This window comes from Heterocephalus glaber, unplaced genomic scaffold (genome assembly GCF_053883595.1).
Source record: "Heterocephalus glaber isolate CG9 unplaced genomic scaffold, H.glaber_assembly_v1.0 deba00001613, whole genome shotgun sequence".
NCBI lineage: Eukaryota > Metazoa > Chordata > Mammalia > Rodentia > Bathyergidae > Heterocephalus > Heterocephalus glaber.
The window spans coordinates 5,769,431-5,788,702 of record NW_028258384.1 but is presented as its reverse complement, the minus strand read 5'-3'; the positions used below and the strand labels follow the sequence as shown (position 1 = coordinate 5,788,702).

The 19,272-nt window shown below is 38.8% G+C and overlaps 1 pseudogene; it reads left to right on the top strand.

Annotated features, from left to right (window-relative positions):
* Positions 1-14,823: 14,823 nt before the first annotated feature.
* On the top strand, positions 14,824-18,204 carry LOC101704328 (TELO2-interacting protein 1 homolog pseudogene; annotated as a pseudogene).
* The last annotated feature ends 1,068 nt before the right edge of the window (positions 18,205-19,272 follow it).

The following is a 19,272-nucleotide window of genomic DNA, read 5'->3' as shown; positions in this document are numbered from 1 at the left end:
CTTCTTCCCTTTCCCCTTCCCTTCCAAGCACCCCTACACCTTTAGACATTTTCCTATTTCAAATTATCAATTATTCATTTAAAGATATCATTTAAAGTTCTAAATTTTGGTGGAATCTCATTTATCAATTTCTTTCTTTTCTACATCAAGTTATTTGTGTCCTAGGAAATTCTTGCCTACCCTAAATTCATGAACATTTTCCCTTATAATTTCTTCTTCAAGTTTTATATTTTAGTCATTCATATTTAGGTTCATAGATCCTTTCAAGCTATCTTTATGTATGAAAATAAAGGGTTGAGGTTAATTTTTTACATGTGGATAACAGGTGTTCTAGTACGATTTGCTGAAAACATTATCTTTTCCTGTACTCTTGAATTGAGTTTATGTCCTATAAAATGTTAATGCTAAATAATCTTTCAAAACTCAGTGGACCATATATGCGTGGTTCTATTTCTAGATTCTCTGTTTTATTCCAATGATCTATATGTCTTTCCTTATGCCAACACTGCCTTGATTACTGTAGCTTTAGAGGAAGTCTTAAAATTGGTAATAAATGTCTTCCAACACTGTTTTTTTTCTTTTTACTTTTCTAGGTCCTTTGTACTCCTACATAACTTTTAAATGTCAATATCCAATTCTTCATTTATAGCAAGTATACATAGACCTGAACTTTTATATATACCTTGTGTTTTCTCATCCGGCTAAAGTCAAATAGGAGTTCTACAGATTTCTTAGTATATTCTCTGTAGATGATCATTTCATCTACATATAAAGATTTTTACTTCTACCTTGCCAATCCTATGCTAATTTTTTCTTTTTATTGCCTGACTATTTTGGTCTGGGCCTATATTTCAAAGTTTAATGGACAGATGAAGAATACTTATATCTTCCCTTGTTCCCCACCTTAGTGAGAAAGTATTGTATCTTTTCCATTCATATAAGGCATTTTTGCTGAAGTATGGAGTATATGGCTTATCTGTTGAGAAGGTTCTGTTCTACTTCTAGTCTCCTGATATCTTTTACCATGAACAGCTGTAGAATTTAGTCCAATACGTTTTCTACAACTACTGACAGGATCATATGGGTTTTTCCTTTCCCCTTTTAAAATGATGACTTATGGGAGTGGCTCTTCCAATGCTGAACCAACACTGCCATCCCTATAATAAAACCACTTTCTACATACTTCCAGATCTTCTAATAATTTTTTTTGTTAAACAAACTTCTATCTATGTTCAAACTTTTTTTCTATTATCTTTATCTAGTTTTAGTATTAGTACAATGTTGATTTCCTAAAATGAGGGGAGAAGTGTTCCTTTTTTCCTGCTTTAAATGTTTGATATAATTTTTCAGTTAAAATGTAGATGAGCCTGTTGTTGTCATATAGGTAGGTTTTCAGGCTAGGAATATACTTTCTTTAATAGGTGCTAATCAAATTTTATATTTCCTCCAGAGTCAGTTTCATTAACTTGTCTTCCAAGGTACTTCTTAGAAGTTGTCAAATTTATTTCAAAAATGATTTTTGTAATATGCTTTCTATATCCTTTTAAATTCTGTAAAATCTGGGGTAATGTCCTCCAAATTTTGATATTGTAATTTAAATAATGTATAATTGGTATTGTGTAATAGGAAGAAAAGTTCTAAAGGAGTAGGGGAAGTGGGAGGGGTAGGGGAAAGGAAAGAAGGGAAAAGAAAAAATATGAGAGAAGGAAAAAAATGGAAGAAGGTGAGCCGGTCCCAGCACCCGGAAGGAAGCTCCCCCACTGCCATCCCAGGCTCCTAGGGCAGAGAAGCTCAGCCAGTCCCAGCACCCAAAAGGAAGCTCCCCACCTCCATCCCAGGCTCCTAGGGCAGAGAAGCTCAGCCAGTCCCAGCACCCAGAAGGAAGCTCCCCCACTGCCATCCCAGGCTCCTAGGGCCAAGAAGGAGAGCCGGTCCCAGCACCTGGAAGGAAGCTCCCCGCCTCTATCCCAGGCTCCTAGGGCAGAGAAGCACAGCCGGTCCCAACACCCAGAAGGAAGCTCCCCACCTCCATCCCAGGCTCCTAGGGCAGAGAAGCTGAGCCGGTCCCAGTACCCGGAAAAAGCTCCCCCACTGCCATCTCAAGCTCCTAGGGCAGAGAAGGTGAGCTGCGTGGGTGCCAGAAGCATGCCCCCACTCCATGGAAATGAGAAGACACATAAACAAGCCTCAAAAACAGACTTCCAGATCACCTACAGCAACACCAAAGGGACACAAAATGGAACACTCTGATACTCAACCACGTGGACTCTCTGAACTGACAACAAAAGAGGATCTGGGAAAAATGAAATCAGAAAAATAATTACTCAGATAACAGCAAACATTTTTCTCATGGTGCAAGACATGATTACTAAATCTAGAGAGGACACAGATAAAAAAAATAGAGGATCTGAGGAACAAGATGGAATCCCAACATAGGAAACAAATGGAATCCATAAAACAGATACAAACACATTTCCAAGAGATTAAAAACTCCATCAAAAGTCTGTGCTGCAGAATGAACCAATGTGAGGATAGAATTTCATGTACAGAAGATAAGATTGCAATTAGTGAGGAAGAAAAGAAAAATTGCTTTAAAATTGTAAGGGAACATGAGAAATCAGTCCACCAGCTGCTAGACGATGCAAAGAAGTATAACATAAGACTGACTGGAGTCAGTGAAGAAAGAGGAGAGAGTGCAGATGACATAAAAAAACTCTTCACAGAAGTGATGGCAGAAAACTTCCCAAGGAGGGGAAAAGAACTTGACATACAGATAAGTGAGGCATATAGGACTCCAGCTAGCCTTAATCAAAAAAAATCTACACATAGGCATATAATAGAATTCCAGAAATCCAACAGAAGAATAAAATTCTACAAGCAGTGAGAGAAAAGAAACAAATCACATACAAAGGAAAGCCCAGAAGAATCACAGCAGACTTCTCAATGCAAACCCTCAAGGCAAGAAGAGCTTGGACTGATGTATTTCAAGCCCTAAAGGAAAACAGCCTCCAACCCAGATTGATGTACCCTGAAAAACTATCTTTCAAAATGGATGGAAAAATAAGATACTTTCACGATAAAGAGCACCTCAGGAACTTCATGAATACCAAACCGGCACTCCAAAAAATTTTAGACAATACCCTAGGAAAAGACAATGAGGATCACAACCCCAGGAAACCCAGCAGAATGAATCCATTGGCATGACAAATTAAATGCAAAGGGGGAGAATCCAACGAAAAGAAAAAGTCATAACCAGGCTTTTAAAACTTTTGACTTCATCTCCCTAATGAGTGTATAATTCAATCTTATTATTGTACTGATTAGTATTTTTCTGATTCTAGAGTTGCACACCATTCCTTGTGCTATACTGGCTATTTATCATCTTCTTATGTCTACATTTTAATTGGGTTGTCTATTAATGAGCTCTAAGAATTATTTATATATTCTGCTCATAGGTTATATGCATTGTAAATATGGTCTGTTTAAGGACTACTTTTCATTTTAATGATGTCATTTAAAGTTCTAAATTTTGATGGAATCCCATTTATCAATTTTTTTCTTTTATACATCATGTTTTTTGTATCCTAGGTAGTTCTTGCCTAACCTGAATTCATAAATATTTTCCCTTATAATTTCTTCTTAAAGTTTTATACTTTTAGGCTTTCTTATTTAGGTTCATAGATCCCTTCAAGTTATTTTCATGTATGGAAAAAAAGGGTTGAGGTTAATTTTTTATATACAGATACCAGGTGTTCTAGTGCCATTTGCTGAAAACACTATCTCTTCCTCGGCTCTTATATTGAGTTTATATTCTATAAAATGCTAAAGTTAAATAATCTTTCAAAACTCAGTGGACCATATATGTATGGTTCTATTTGTAGATTCTCTGTTTTCTTCAAATGATCTATATGTCTTTCCTTACACCAACACTGCCTTGATTACTGTAGCTGTAGAGGAAGTCTTAAAATTGGGTGCTAAACGTCTTCCAACACTGTTTTTGTTTTTGTTTTTGGCTTTTCTGGGTCCTTTGTACTCCTACATAACTTTTAAAGTTCAATATCCAGTTCTTCATTTCTAGCAAGTATACACAGACCTGAATTTTTATATATACCTTGTGTTTTCTAATCCTGCTAAATTCAAGTACAAGTTCTAGGGGCTCCTAGAGATTTCTTAGTATTTTCTCTGTAGATGATCATTGCATCTACATATAAAGATTTTGCTTCTGCCATGCCAATCCTATCCTAGTTGTGTCATTTTATTGCCAGACTATTTTGGTTTAGACCTATGTTTCAAAGTGTAATGCACAGATGAAGAGTAGGCATATATGCCCTTGTTCCCCACTTTAGGGAGAAAGCATTGTATCATCTCCATTCATAGAAGGAGTTTTTGTTGTAAGTATGGAGTACATGTCTTTGATCTGTTGAGAAGGTTCTGTTCTACTTCTAGTCTCCTGATAGCTTTTACCATGAACAGCTGTAGAATTTAGTCCAATGCTCTTTCTCCAACTAGTGACAGGATCATATGGCTTTCTCCTTTCCTCTGTTAAAATGATGACTTTTGGGGGTGGATCTTCCAATGCTGAACCAACACTGCCATCCTATAATAAAACCACTTTCTACATACTGCCAGATCTGACTTCTGAGAGTTTGTTTTGTTAAACAAATTTCTATCTATGTTCATACTTTTTTCTTCTATTATCTTTATCCAGTTTTAGGATTAGCACAATGTTGGTTTCCTAAAATGAGGGGAGAAGTGTTCCTTCTTTTTTCTGCTTTAAATGTTTGATATAATTTATCAGTTAAAATGTTTATGAGCCTGCTGTTGTCATATATGTAGGTTTTCAAGCTAGGAATAGACTTTCTTTAATAGGTGCTATTCAAATTTTATATTTCCTCCAGAGTTAGTTTTATTAATTTGTCTTCTAAGTTACTTCTTAGAAGTTGTTAAATTTATTTCAAAAAGATTTTTGTAATATGCTTTCTATATCCTTTTAAATTCTGTAAAATCTGTGGTAATGTCTCCTAGATCTTAATATTGTAATTTTAAAAATATGTAACTGATATTGTGTAACAGGAAGAAAAGGTCTAAAAGAGCAGGGGAATTGGGAGGGGTAGGGGAAGGGAAAAAAGGGAAAGGAAAAAATATGAGAAGAGAAAAAAATGGAAACAAGGTCTTTGCAAATAGGGAAGGGTGGAGGGGGTGAAGGGAGGGCAAGGGAAGGGGAAAAAATAAGAACCAAGAGACTCATGTAATGGTACAAGATCCCAATGATGAATGTAACTGTATTTTATACCTAAAATTTACCAATAAAGTTAATGGGAAAAAAGAAAAAAGAAGCCGGAAAAAATGGAACAAAGTCTTTGCAAATAGGGAAGGGTGGAGGGGTTGAAGGGAGGTCAGGAGAAGGGGAAAAAAATAAGATCCAAGATACATCATGTAAAGGTACAAGATCCCAACGATGAATGCAACTGTATTTTATACCTAAAATGTACCAATAAACTTAATTAAAAAAAGAATTAAAAGAATCATACCACAGCAATATATGTGCACTCATGTTCATAGCAACACAGTTTATCATAGCTAAAACTTGGAAATAGTCCAATTGCCCATCATCTAGAGACTGGATAAAGAAGATGTGGGGTTTTTTATAAAACGGAGTACTACTCAGCCATAAAGAATTAGAAGCTAAAGACATTTATAGCTAAATGGATGCACATTGAGCCCATACTCTTAAGTGAAATAAATAGGACACAGGTGTAAATACCAAATAGTTTCTCTGGTGTGAGAAACTGAAAGTGTAAATAAGGATCAAAATGTATAATAGATAACTTGAAATAGGAAGAAAAGGTCCAAAGTGAAAGGGAATGGGGAGGGGGAGGGGAAAGGAACGAAGGGAAATGAATAAATATGAGAAAAAGAAAAATAGAAACAGTCTTTGTAAATAGGGAGGCATGGAGGGGATGAAGGCAGGGCAGGGGAATGGGGTAAAAATAAGAGACAAGATATATCATGCAAAGGTACAAAGTCCCAATGATGAATCTCATCATATTGTATACCTAAAATGTACCAATAAACAATTTTTTTAAAAGCTAATTACTCAAAGATTGCTATTGCAGAGATGTTTCTGACAAGAACTTGGTCTCAGTCCTTTAAGATAAGTTCCATGAATCAAAATATTGACTATCCTACTCTCATTCACCATGATATATAGGTAATCACTGAAGGAGTACATCAGACAAAAATATACATACATATAGATCATGACTACTAAAGCTTCTAAAGGCAGCTCCAAATTCAGTCACCAAAGTCATTACAGTTGGTATTAGGGGAACTCACTTTCCCCTGAGCTATGCAAGAAATATATAAAGAAAAATAAGTGGTCACATACTCATGTCAAAGCCAAATTGTGTTTGTCCATTAGTCTGGAATTCAGTTTAGGGAGTTGTTAATAAGCATAGTTTCCATGACATATGTCAAGTTCCACATAATTAAGCAAGTCTTTGCTAATCAACTCAGTACAAAATGTCCCTTTATCCTCTTAAGCATTTACTATGTTAACGGTGCCTTATCATTTGGTGTTCATTATTTTTTCTGATATTTTATTCACTTATACACATTTAGAAGATGTCCTGGACAAGTTCATCTGGATCACTGGCACAATTAATGCCAGAAAATTCTTCTCATCCAAAGATTCTGTTTTGCCTGTTGGCTCAGAAGCATAAGAATACCAAAGTAACCAGCTGGTAGTCTTAGCTATCAAATCAATGGAAACATTATACTTCCTGGTAGAAACATTCTTACCCTTACAACTAAGACCACTAGGTGGCAGAGCAAGGACAGAAAGCAAAAATTTTCGCTTGTGGATCACTAAAAGCAATATTGAATATTACCACTTCCATTTACACCTCATAATTAATGTACTCTTAAATCTTGACTATAGGAGAAATAGAACCATGTATTAGATTGTGATTTATAGCATAAACAGCATTCTGCATAAGAGAATACCAACAGCCTACAAGGTATTGTCACCTATGTAGCACAATAACTGAATCTTCAAAAAGTCATTCCACAATTCTATCAAGATATCTATTTAAGGAGTCGAAGAAAGAAAAAGACCAGTGAATTCTATGAGTATGGGCCCATTGCCAATCTTTGTTATGCAGTGTTTCAATTGATAAAATTGCTATATGGAATACCATTATGGAGAACAAGACATTCTATAAGTCATGAATGGCAGTTTTGGTAGAAGCATTACATGCAGAGAAAAAAAAATCCATATCAAGTGTGTTTATTATAAGAAGAAATTCTGCCACTTCTATCACAGAAGTGATCAAATGCACCCAACCTACCACCAGGTATCCAACTGATTACTCCCAAGAATAGTACCATACCAGGCACTTAGTATTGCCCTTTGTTGCTAGTAAACAGGGCCCTCAACAATGGCTTTAGCCAATACAGCCTTGGGGAATATTGTTGAGTCCAAAGTTCATATTGCTGAGTCCATGTATAGCTTCTGCAATGGTCAGATTTTCCAATGCTTGAACAAAACACCTGACACCCCCAAATTAAAGGAGGAAAGGTTTATTTTCTCTCAAGGTTTCAGTGGATCCATTTCTTTATTTCCTGGCTCCAAGGCAGGAACACTGAGGCAGAAGGGCATTGTGGAGGTAAGATGCTCAGTTCATGGTGCTTAGGAAGCAGCACACAGGGGAAGAATACCAACAAAAGCTATACCCTCCAAAGGCACATTCTCAGTGACCCACACTCTCTAACAAGGCCTCACCTCCTAGCAGCATATTTAGCTATGAACATTAATACATTAATTCCTGGTCAGCATAGTGCTTGCATGATCCAATTACCTCACCAGAAGTCCCTAAATCCAATCAAACTGGCAATTAAAATGAACTGGCATGTCCTCAATCCCTGACACCATGGCCACTTCATTGTTAAGCTCTTTGGGTAATGACAGAGTGACTGGGGAAGAAGGTTGACTATTATCCACAAATGGGTCATCCTATACACTGGATTATTAAAAATCTTCCTCTGATGAGATCATCCTTTGTAAAACATTCATGGAAATAATATTTTCATATTTCAACCAATTAAGAGAAGTCTTTCCAAGAACATCTTCCTCAGATGTCTTGTCACCAATTTTCAAGTCATGACCTTTCCAAGCCCCACACCCTGCCAAACCATTTGTCACAGACCATGTATTAGTATATAACTACACATCTAGCCATTTCTCCTCCTAGTCAAAATGAACAACCAGGTGCACTGCTCAAATTTCTGTCCACTGGGAGGATTTCCCTCCACCACTGTCCTTTCCCAGAAGTGGGCCACAGTGTGCATCTGTCCACTTTCATGTGCAGAACCATCTTTAAACCAAGTATAAATCTTATCTTTTGTAAATGAATTATAGGAAAAGACCACTGAAGACATACATTTAGGGTGGGGAAAAATGATACTGGAGTAGTATATTATTATGTTTTCTGTTGTTATAATGAAATACCTAAGTTTGATAATTTATAAAGAAAAGAGTTTTCAGACTTCCAGATCACCTGCAGAAACCCCAAAGGGAAATGAGATGGAACACTCTGATACTCAACCACCTGGACCCACTGAACTGGCAACAAAAGGGGATCTGGAAAAAATGAAATCAGAAATAATTTCTCAGATAACAGGAGAAATTGCACTCCTAGTGCAAGACATGATTAAAAAATCTAGAGAGGAGCTGAGGAACATGATGGAATCCCAACATAGGAAATAAATGGAATCCATAAAACAGATGCAAATAGATTTCCAGGACATGAAAAATTCCATTAAAAGTCTATACAGCAGAATGAGCCAATGTGAGGACAGAATTTCAGATATAGAAGATAAGATTGCAATTAATGACCAGAAAAAGAAAAATTGCGTCAAAATTATAAGGGAACATGAGAAATCAATCAAGCAGCTGCTAGATGATGAAAAGAAGAAAAACATAAGACTGATTGGAGTCAATGAAGAAACAGGAGAGAGTGCAGATGACATAAAAAAATCTCCTCACAGAAATAATGGCAGAAAACTTCCCAAGCAGGGGAAAAGAGCTTGACATACAGATAAGTGAGGCATAGAGGACTCCAAATAGCCTTGATTAAAAAAAAATCTACACATAGGCATACAACTGTTAAGATTCCAGAAACTCAACAGAAGAACAAAGTTCTACAAGCAGTTAGAGAAAAGAAACAAATCACATACAAAGGAAAGCCCATCAGACTCACAGCAGACTTCTCAACACAAACCATCAAGGCAAGAAGAGCTTGGACTGACATATTCCAAGCCCTAAAAGAAAACAGCCTCCAACCCAGATGGATGTACCCTGCAAAACTATCGTTCAAAATGGATGGAGAAATAAGATACTTTCATGACAAAGAGCACCTTAGGAACTTTGTGAATACCAAACCAGCACTCCAAAGAATTTTACACAATAGCCTAGGAACAGACATTGAGGATCACAACCCCAGGAAGCAAAGCAGAATGAACCCATCTGGCATGACAAGAAATTAAACAAAGTCATGGCAATGACAACTCAATATGTATCAGTTATAACTATCAATGTTAATGGTCTCAATTCACCAATCAAAAGAAATAGACTGGCAGAATGGGTCAAGAAGCAAAATCCAACAATATGCTGCATGCAAGAAACACAATTAATTCAAAAGGAAACTCATAGACTGAAAGTTAAAGGGTGGAAAATAATACTCCATGGGACAGGAACCCAAAAAAAAAAGCAGGAGTAGCTATCCTCTTTGCAGATCAAGTAGATTTCAAACCAACACTGATTAAGAGAGATGAAGAAGGACACTACACCCTTGTAAAGGGAACAATCAAACAGGAAGACATGACAATCATAAATATCTATGCACCAAACACTAGTACACCCAACTATAGAAAACAAATACTAACAAACATGAAAAGTCATATATGCACTAATACAATTGTAGTGGGGGACATCAACACCCCACTGTCACAAATAGATAGATCAACTAGACTAAAAATAAGTAATGAAATACTAGAACTCAATCAAACTCTTGAATAAATGAACTTAACAGATGATTACAGAGTCTTCCACCCCACAAAATCAGAATACACATTCTTCTCAGCTGCACATGGGTCATACTGCAAAATAGAGCATATACCCACACATAGAACATGTTTAAGTAAGTGCAAAAGAACTGAAGTTATCCCCTGTATATTATCAGACCATACTGTGATGAAACTGGGATCCATAGTAAAAGAAACTCAAAAAATCTCATAAACATGTGGAAATTGAACAACACACTTCTGAATAACCAATGGGTCACAGAGGAAATTAAAGAAGAAATCAGACAGTTCCTTCAATTAAATGACAATGACAATACAACATATCGGAATCTATGGGACACAATGAAAGCAGTCTTATGAGGGAAATTCATAGCAGTGAATATGCATATTAGGAAAACAGAATGAGTCCAATTAAACAACCTGATGCTGCACCTGAAGCTTCTAGAAAAAGAAGAACAGGACAACCCCAGAGCTCATACAACGGAGGGAATTATAAAGATCAGAGCAGAAATCAATGCAATGGAGGCTAAGAGAACGATACAAAAAATCAATGAAGCCAAGAGTTGGTTCTTCGAAAGAATCAACAAAATTGACAAACCCTTAGCCAACCTTGTCAGAAAAAGGAAAGAAAAGGCCCAAATCCATGCAATTAGGAATGAAAAGGGTGAAATTACAACAGACCCAGCAGAAATCCAGAGGATCATCAATACCTACTTCCAGAACTTAGACGCCAATAAGATGGACAACAAAGAAGAAATAGATAGATTCCTAGATACATATGAATTACCAAAGTTGAATGAAGAAGACCTAAAAATTCTGAACAACCCAATATCAACCAATGAAATTGAAAATGTAATTAAAAACTTATCACCTAAGAAAAGCCCGGGCCCTGATGGCTTCACTGCTGAATTCTACAAGACATTTAGAGAGGAACTACTGCCGCTATTGTTTAAACTCTTCAATGAAATTGAAAGGGAAGCAATACTCCCAAATTCATTCCTGGAAGCAAGCATCACCTTGATCCCCAAAGCAGAGAAAGACCCAAATGAAAAAGAGAACTATAGGCCAATCTCACTAATGAACATAGATGCAAAACTTCTTAATAAGATAATGGCAAACAGAATGCAGAAGATCATCAAGAAGATCATACACCCTGATCAAGTGGGATTCATCCCAGGGATGCAGGGAGAGTTCAATATACGAAAATCAATCAATGTAATACACTATATCAATAGAGCCAAGGAAGAAAAACATATGATTGTCTACATAGATGCAGAAAAAGCATTTGACAAAATCCAACATGCATTTATGATTAAAACCCTACAAAAAATTGGAACAGATGGTCTCTACCTCAATCTCATAAAAGCCATCTATGAAAAACCAACAGCCAATATCATACTAAATGGTCAAAAGCTGAAATCCTTCACACTACAATCAGGAACAAGACAAGGATGTCCACTGTCACCACTCTTGTTCACTATAGTTCTAGGAACATTAGCCATGGCAATTAGACAAGAGAAAGAAATAAAAGGAATAAAGATAGGAAATGAAGAAGTCAAATTGTCATTATTTGCAGATGACATGACACTCTACACAGAAGACCCCAAGAACTCCACCAAAAGTCTTCTAGACTTCATAACCAAATTCAGTCAAGTAGCTGGTTACAAGCTCAACACACAAAAATCGATAGCTTTCCCCTCCACAAATGACAGACTCACTGAGAGAGAAATAGGGCAAATAATTCCTTTCACAATAGCATCCAAAAACCTGAAATACCTAGGACTCATCCTAACAAAAGAAATCAAAGACCTCTTCTCTGAAAACTATGACACTCTGAAAAAAGAGATTGAAGATGATATCAGAAAATGGACAGACATCCTCTGCTCCTGGGTAGGAAGGATTAATATAGTGAAAATGGCCATACTTCCAAAACTGCTATATAGATTTAATGCAATTCCAATTTAGATCCCAGCAGCATACTTCATAGACCTCGAGAAAACAATCCAAAAATGCATTTGGAACAAGAAGAGACCCAGAACAGCAAAAGCAATTCTAGACAACAGAGACATGGCAGGGGGTATCACAATCCCCAACCTGCAACTATACTACGAAGCTACTCTGATAAAAACAGCATGGCACTGGCAAAGAAACAGACCTGAGGACCAGTGCAACAGATTAGAAGATTCCCAAACAATGACAGACACACTCAGCTATCTCATCTTTGATAAAGGAGCCAAACACCCTCACTGGAGGAAAGATAGCCTCTTTAATAAATGGTGCTGGAAAAATGGGGCTTCAAGTTGCCAAAGATTAAAACTATACCTATATCTCTCACCATGCACTAAACTAAAATCAAAATGTTTCAAAGATCTAAATATTAAAATAGAAACTCTGAACCAGTTGGAACAGAGGTTAGGTAGAACCCTTGAAGACATGGGTGTAGGAAAACACTTTATGAACAAAACCTCAGTTGTCTGTGAACTAGCACAAACAATCAACAAGTGGGATCTCTTCTTATTAAAAGGCTTCTGCAAAGCAAGAGAAACCACCAGCAGTGTGAAGAGACAACCCACAATGTGGGAAAATATCTTCACCTGCTCTTCCTCAGACAAACGTCTACTGTATCAAATCTATAAAGAATTTAAAAAGATCAGACCTCCCAAATTTAAAGACCCAATCTGAAAATGGGCATCTGAAATGAACAGACATTTCTCAAAGAAGTAGAAATACCAAATAAATACATGAAAAAATGTTCAACGTCACTGGTCATTCGAGAGATGCATATTTAAACAACACTGAGATTCCACTTCACTCCAGAAAGAATGGCTGCTATCATGAAATCAACCAAAAACAAATGCTGGCAGGGCTGTGGGAAAAGAGGAACCCTGCTCCACTGTTGGTGGGAGTGTAGACTGGTGCAACCACTGTGGAAATCAGTATGGAGATACCTCAAAGAACTAGGACTGGAAGTCCCATTTGACCCTGCTATTCCACTGATAGGATCTTCCCCAATGAATTGAAAGAATCATACCACAGTGATATATGTGCACCCATGTTCATAGCAGCACAGTTCATGATAGTTAAAACTTGGAAACAGCCCAAATGCCCATCAACTGGAGACTGGATAAAGAAAATGTGGGTTTTTTTAAAAAATGGAGTACTACTCAGCCGTAAAAAATGAGAAATTAGAGATATAGCTAAGTGGATGCACATTGAGGCAATACTCTTAAGTGAAATAAGTAGGACACACATGTATAAATACTGAATAGTTTCTCTAGTGTGAGAAACTGAAAGTGTAAATAAGGACTAAAATGTATAATAGGTAATGTGAAATAGGAAGAAAAGGGACAAAGGGGAAGGAAGTGGGATGGCTAGGGGAAAGGATAGAAGGGAATGGGATTAATATGAGAAAATGGAAAAATAGGAACAAAATCTTTGGAAATAGGGAGGAATGGAGGGGTGGAAGGGAGGGCTGGGCAAGGGTGAAAAATAAGAACCAAGAGAGACTACATAAAGGTGCAAATTTTCAATGATGAATGTCATTATATTGTATACCTAAAATGTACCAATGATTAGAATGAATAATCGATAATGCAAAATAGGAAGGTCCAAAGGGGTAGGGGTAGTGGAAGGGGCAGCGGAAAGGAAAGAAGGGAAAGAAAAATGATGAGAAATGGAAAAAATGGAAATAAAGTCTTTGTAAATAGGGAAGGGTGGAGGGGGTGAAGGGAGGGCTAGGAATGGGGAAAAAATAAGAACCAAGATGCATTATGTAAAGGTACAATTCCCAATGAGAAATGTAATTGTGTTGTATACCTACAATGTACCAATAAAGAATTTAATTTTTAAAAAAAAGTTTTTGACCAGTCTTATATACAAGTATAAACCTAATAATCATAAAAAGGATATTATAATTCAATTTGGCCAAATATATTTGAATGCACTCTAATTTTATAAATTGTCTTATATGTTTGTCTGTTGTCTGTCTGTTTGTACAGTTGAGCTCAATTTTTTTTTCTTTTCTCTTTTCCTTTTCACTTTTTGAAAAAATATATTTTTATTAAAAGATATTCACCTATTATTAAATTGGCTTACAGATAAATGTTATTAAATTAAAGGCATACCCTCCTTCCCAGGTTGCTAATTGATCAAAGTGCCACCGAGATTTATTTTATAAAAGTAATGTGTCTCAGCTCTGAGAGCTTCTTCTTCAGCGCTGACTCGGAGGACATAGTGGCGGTGGAGAAGCCCGGCAAAGAACGGCCTAGGCCGCCCAGTGTAATGAGAAGAGCGACTGCACACGTCCTGGGCCCTACCTAACAGACTGCAGGACTCTTTACCAACTGACAAATGGCCAGGGGTACAAGGCGGGGGAGGGGATGGGTCTCTGCAGTAACAGACGCCATGTCCCCGGCACAAGATGGCCACCCGACCTCTCACCCCGCCGCGAGAGCGAGGTTAAAGGGCAAAGGCCGGAGTAGCTGGGCACCAAGAAGAGTCGGAGCTGTAGGAAAACATTGGTTTGGAAGCGGTGGCCTCTCTGACCCTCACTCAGAGCACTTTGAAAAAGCAAGACAGAAAGAAAGAGCTCAATTTCCCAGGCCCGGAAGGAGCTTTGACCGCTCAAGCCTGCACGCCGGCGCAATGAGTCTCACCGGAACCCTTTCTCCCTCTGCTGCAGAACCTTTCTGGCGCGTTATGGCGTGCTGCTTAGAGCGTCACTTCCGGCCATTTGCAGGAGGCGGGAGAGTGAGGGAAAGGCTGGAAGATGAGCCTGCAGGATGTTTCCTCAGTGAGAGGAAGGCTATTGCACAATGGCAGTGTTTGATACTCCTCAAGAGGCTTTTGGCATCCTATGTCCAGTCTGTGTTCAGCTCACAAAGACCCAGACAGTGGAGAATGTGGAACATCTGCAGACACAATTACAAGCTGTGACACTGCCCTTCAGGAACTTCAGCAGTACATCCTCTTCCCCTTATGATTTACCTTGAAGACCCCAGGTCCAGAGTGTGGTGGAATGCCTCACATTTGTCCTCTCTTCAACATGTGTGAAAGAGCAAGAGCTTCTTCAGGAACTCTTTTCAGAGCTTTCTACATGTTTGTATTCTCCCAACTCCCAGAAACCTGCTGCTCTGTCAGAGGAGTTGAAATTGGCTGTAATCCAGGGACTTAACACCTTAATGCACTCAGCTTATGGTGACATCATTCTGGCCTTTTACGAGCCCTCCATTCTGCCTCATTTAGGATTTGCTGTATCTTTACTGTTAGGCTTGGCAGAACAGGAGAAATCAAAGCAAATTAAAATTGCTGCCTTAAAATGTTTACAGGTTCTGCTCTTTCAGTGTGATTGTCAGGACCATCCTAGGTCCTTGGATGAGCTTGAGCAACAGCAGCTGGGGGATTTGTTTGCTTGTTTTTTTACCTGGAATCTCAACTGCACTGACCAGGGTTATCATAGGAGACTTTAAACAAGGTCACAGCATTGTGGTATGTTCCCTAAAGATCTTTTACAAGACAGTGGGCTTTGTTATGGCTGATGAACAGCTCAGAAGAATCTCAAAGGCCCAAGCAGAGCCTGTAGTTGAGCATAGAATTGCAGAGCTAATGGTTCATAGAGAAGGAGATTGGGTAAAGAAAATACTAGTGACAAGTTGGTGATCCTTATTAAAAAGATAATTTAGTGTGTTTTGGTTCACCCACACTGGAAGGTAAGGCTAGAGCTGGTAGACCTTGTGGAGGCCCTTCTTTTGAAGTGCAGTCAGTCACTGGTCGATTCTGCTAGTCCCCTCCTGAAGGCTTTAGTGGGCCTCATAAATGATGAGAGTTCTGAAGTCCAAGCCCAGTGCAATAATGTTCTGAGACAATTTGCAGATCAAAAAGTAGTGGTGGGCAACAGAGCCTTTATAGACATCTTGTCAGAAAGCCTGCATTCCCTTACCACATCTCTTCCCCACCTAATGAACTCCCAAGATGATCAGGGCAAATTCTCTATTCTCTCCTTGTTACTTGGTTATCTGAAACTCTTGGGCCCCAAAATAAACTTTGTGCTCAACTCTGTAGCCCATCTCCAGCAACTTTTCAAAGCACTCATCGAAGTTCTAGAACTAGATGTTGCTGACATAAAAATTGTTGAAGAGCAGAGTTGGAACTCTGATGACCTGAGTGCTTCTCCAAAGACCCCCACTACATGGCAAGGAAACCAAGTCCAGAGAAGATATTTCCACTTCTTCACAGATGAGAGAGTTTTTCTGCTTTTGTGACAAGTTTCTAGGCTTCTTGGTTATTATGGGAACCTTTATTTGCTTGTGGATCACTTTATGGAACTGGACCATGAGTCTGTAGTTTACCAGAAGCAAGCCACCATGATCCTTAATGAACTGGTTACAGGGGCTGCTGGGTTGGAAGTAGATGATCTTCAAGAAAAGCATACTAAAACAAGCCTAGAGGAACTGAGAGAGATTGTGACATCTTTACTTGAACTATACACTAGCCAAGAAAACTGGTATTTGGTTACCTGTATTGAAACTGAGGAGGGAGAGGAGCTAATGATGAAACAGTCAGACCTCCAGGCAATCATGTCTCGTGTGCACACCTGCCAAATTATATCTTTTCCAGCCTTCTCAAAGCCAAGTCCCACTATTTGCTCCATGAACAGCAACATCTGGCAAATATACATCCAGTTGGAAGGGATTAACCAGTTTTCATATGCACTAGGAAAAGACTTTTGTTTGCTCTTGATGTCAGCCCTCTATCCAGTACTAGAGAAGGCTGGAGACCAAACCGTGCTTATTAGTCAGGTGGCTACCTGCACCATGGTAGATATTTGTGTTGCTTGTAACTATGACTCCTTGCAGGACCTAATCAATCAAAATTCAGACTATTTGGTGAATGGCATTTCCTTAAATCTCTGCCATCTGTCTCTGCACCCTCATACCGCAAAGGTTTTGGAAGTCATGCTTCGGAACTCAGATGCTACCCTGCTTCCTTTGGTGGCAGATGTGGTTCAAGATGTCTTGGCCACCCTGGACCAATTTTACAATAAGAGAACTGCTTCCTTTGTCAGCATTCTGCATGCCCTGCTGGTAGCATTAGCCCAGTGGTTCCCAGAAACAAGTTACATTGGGCAACCCCAAGATCAAAGTTTAAAGGAGGAGGGAAGTTATTTGCACCAAACTCTTGAGAATAACACTACAGCTGAAGACACTGAACAGTTTGTGCTAAACTACCTCAAAGAGAAGGATGTGGCAGAGGGAAATGTCTTGGATTTTGACAGTGATGAAGAGGAGCTGTCAGTTCCTCCAAAGTTGGAGGAGAATGTCACTCTTCCAGATGTGGAACCACCACTGCCAGTGCATATCCAGATAGCCAAGGACATGATGGAGCGCTGCATTCACTTGTTGTCAAATAAAAATCTGAAGATCCTCTTGAAGGTCTTAGATGTGCTGGGTTTATGTGTGATTGTTCTGCAGTCATATAAGAACCAGCTGCTTCCCTTGGTTCATCAGGCTAATGAACCCCTGGCAGTGCTCAGAGCCTTCAAGGCTTTGTGCACCCTGGGAGGCAAGTGTGGTGATTTTCTTCGGAACCGGTTCTGCAAAGATGTCCTACCAAAGCTGGCTGGCTCCTTAGTTACCCAGGCTCCCATCAGTGCCAGGGCTGGTCCAGTTTACTCACACACGCTGTCCTTCAAGTTGCAGCTGGCTGTCTTGCAGGGTCTAGGCCCCCTCTGTGAGAGACTGGACTTAGGTGAGGGTGACCTGAATAAAGTGGCTGATGCCTGCTTGATTTACCTCAGCACCAAACAGCTCGTGAAATTACAAGAGGCTGCCAGGAGTGTCTTCCAACACTTGATGAAGGTAGATCCGGACTCCATCTGGTTCCTCCTAAATGAGCTTTACTGCCCCCTGCAGTTCATACCCCCTCACCCCAGCCTGCACCTGGTGCAGCTGCGGGGGTTCTCTGGGCAGCAGAGCCTCTACTCGGCCAACGTGCTCTACCTGCTCCAGGAGCTGCAGTCCCCACCCCTGTGTGATGGGCAGGCCCTGCCTCCTGGAAGGAGCACCCCACACTGCCAGCCAGAAGTTGGGTCAACTGTACCCCAGCAGCAGAGATGAATGTGAAGGTGGATTAGACAGTCAATTGATTGATCAATCACACAACTGCTTAGAAATTGGATTGAAGGAAAGTACCTGACTGTTACTTATATATCATTCCTCCAGTTTTCAGATGACATTGTCTCAGGGCTCTAAGGGTTTAACTCCTTAGCATACCATCTCCACAGCCCTACCTGCCTCACAGGGTACAAACACACACACACACACACACACACACACACACACCTGAATGATTGGGGTGGGTAAGGCCAACCTGAGTGCTGGATGTGTCTGGACCTTGTTTAAATGTCACACGTCTAAGAACCTTAAGAATGTAACCGTGCCATCACAAATACATAGATTGGTCCCTCTGCATCCACACACCAGTCCCCTCTGATAATGAAATAGAGCTAATTTGTTGTACCTGACCTGTTATTTGGAAGAAAATGAAGTAGATATGTCTTGGATGAAAAGTGTGATAAAAAAAAAAAGTAATGTGTATTGTCACCTACATGCAATAATCAAATTGCAATAAGCAGTTGTAAAATAAGAAGATATATATATTCTTATTATTTGTTTGTCAAAGTAAATAGAGACTGTGGGTACTCCCTTTGGTGAATAAAGAAGCGGCCACCCAGAAAATAATTATTCTGGTCTTAATTCACTAAAAGAACCCCCTAGTAATTTTCATAATCTTATGGGAGATACACCACAACAAATATTGCCTCAAAATGTTATTATACATTGATTACATTGGTTGTCATTGATTTTTAAGCGCTAAATATGTTATTATAAAATGTTTACATTGGTTAAGTTCTGAATATGTTATTGTAATATGTCTGCATTGGTCATCTTTAAAAGCTTAATTTCTGTGCCATAAACAAGAGAGTGTTATTAGAAAGATGGTTTTGGTACCAAACTACAGTGAAGAACATAAGGTTTTATGTAACTGTGATATTTATTACTGCTCCTTTTCTGGTGTACAAAATGTATTCATGCCCTCTAATTGTATGGGTCTTCTAACATTGTTTATGGTAATAACCTTTTGATTCAGGTATTTGCCTTTCTCTTATGCTCCAGCCACCTATGATAATAG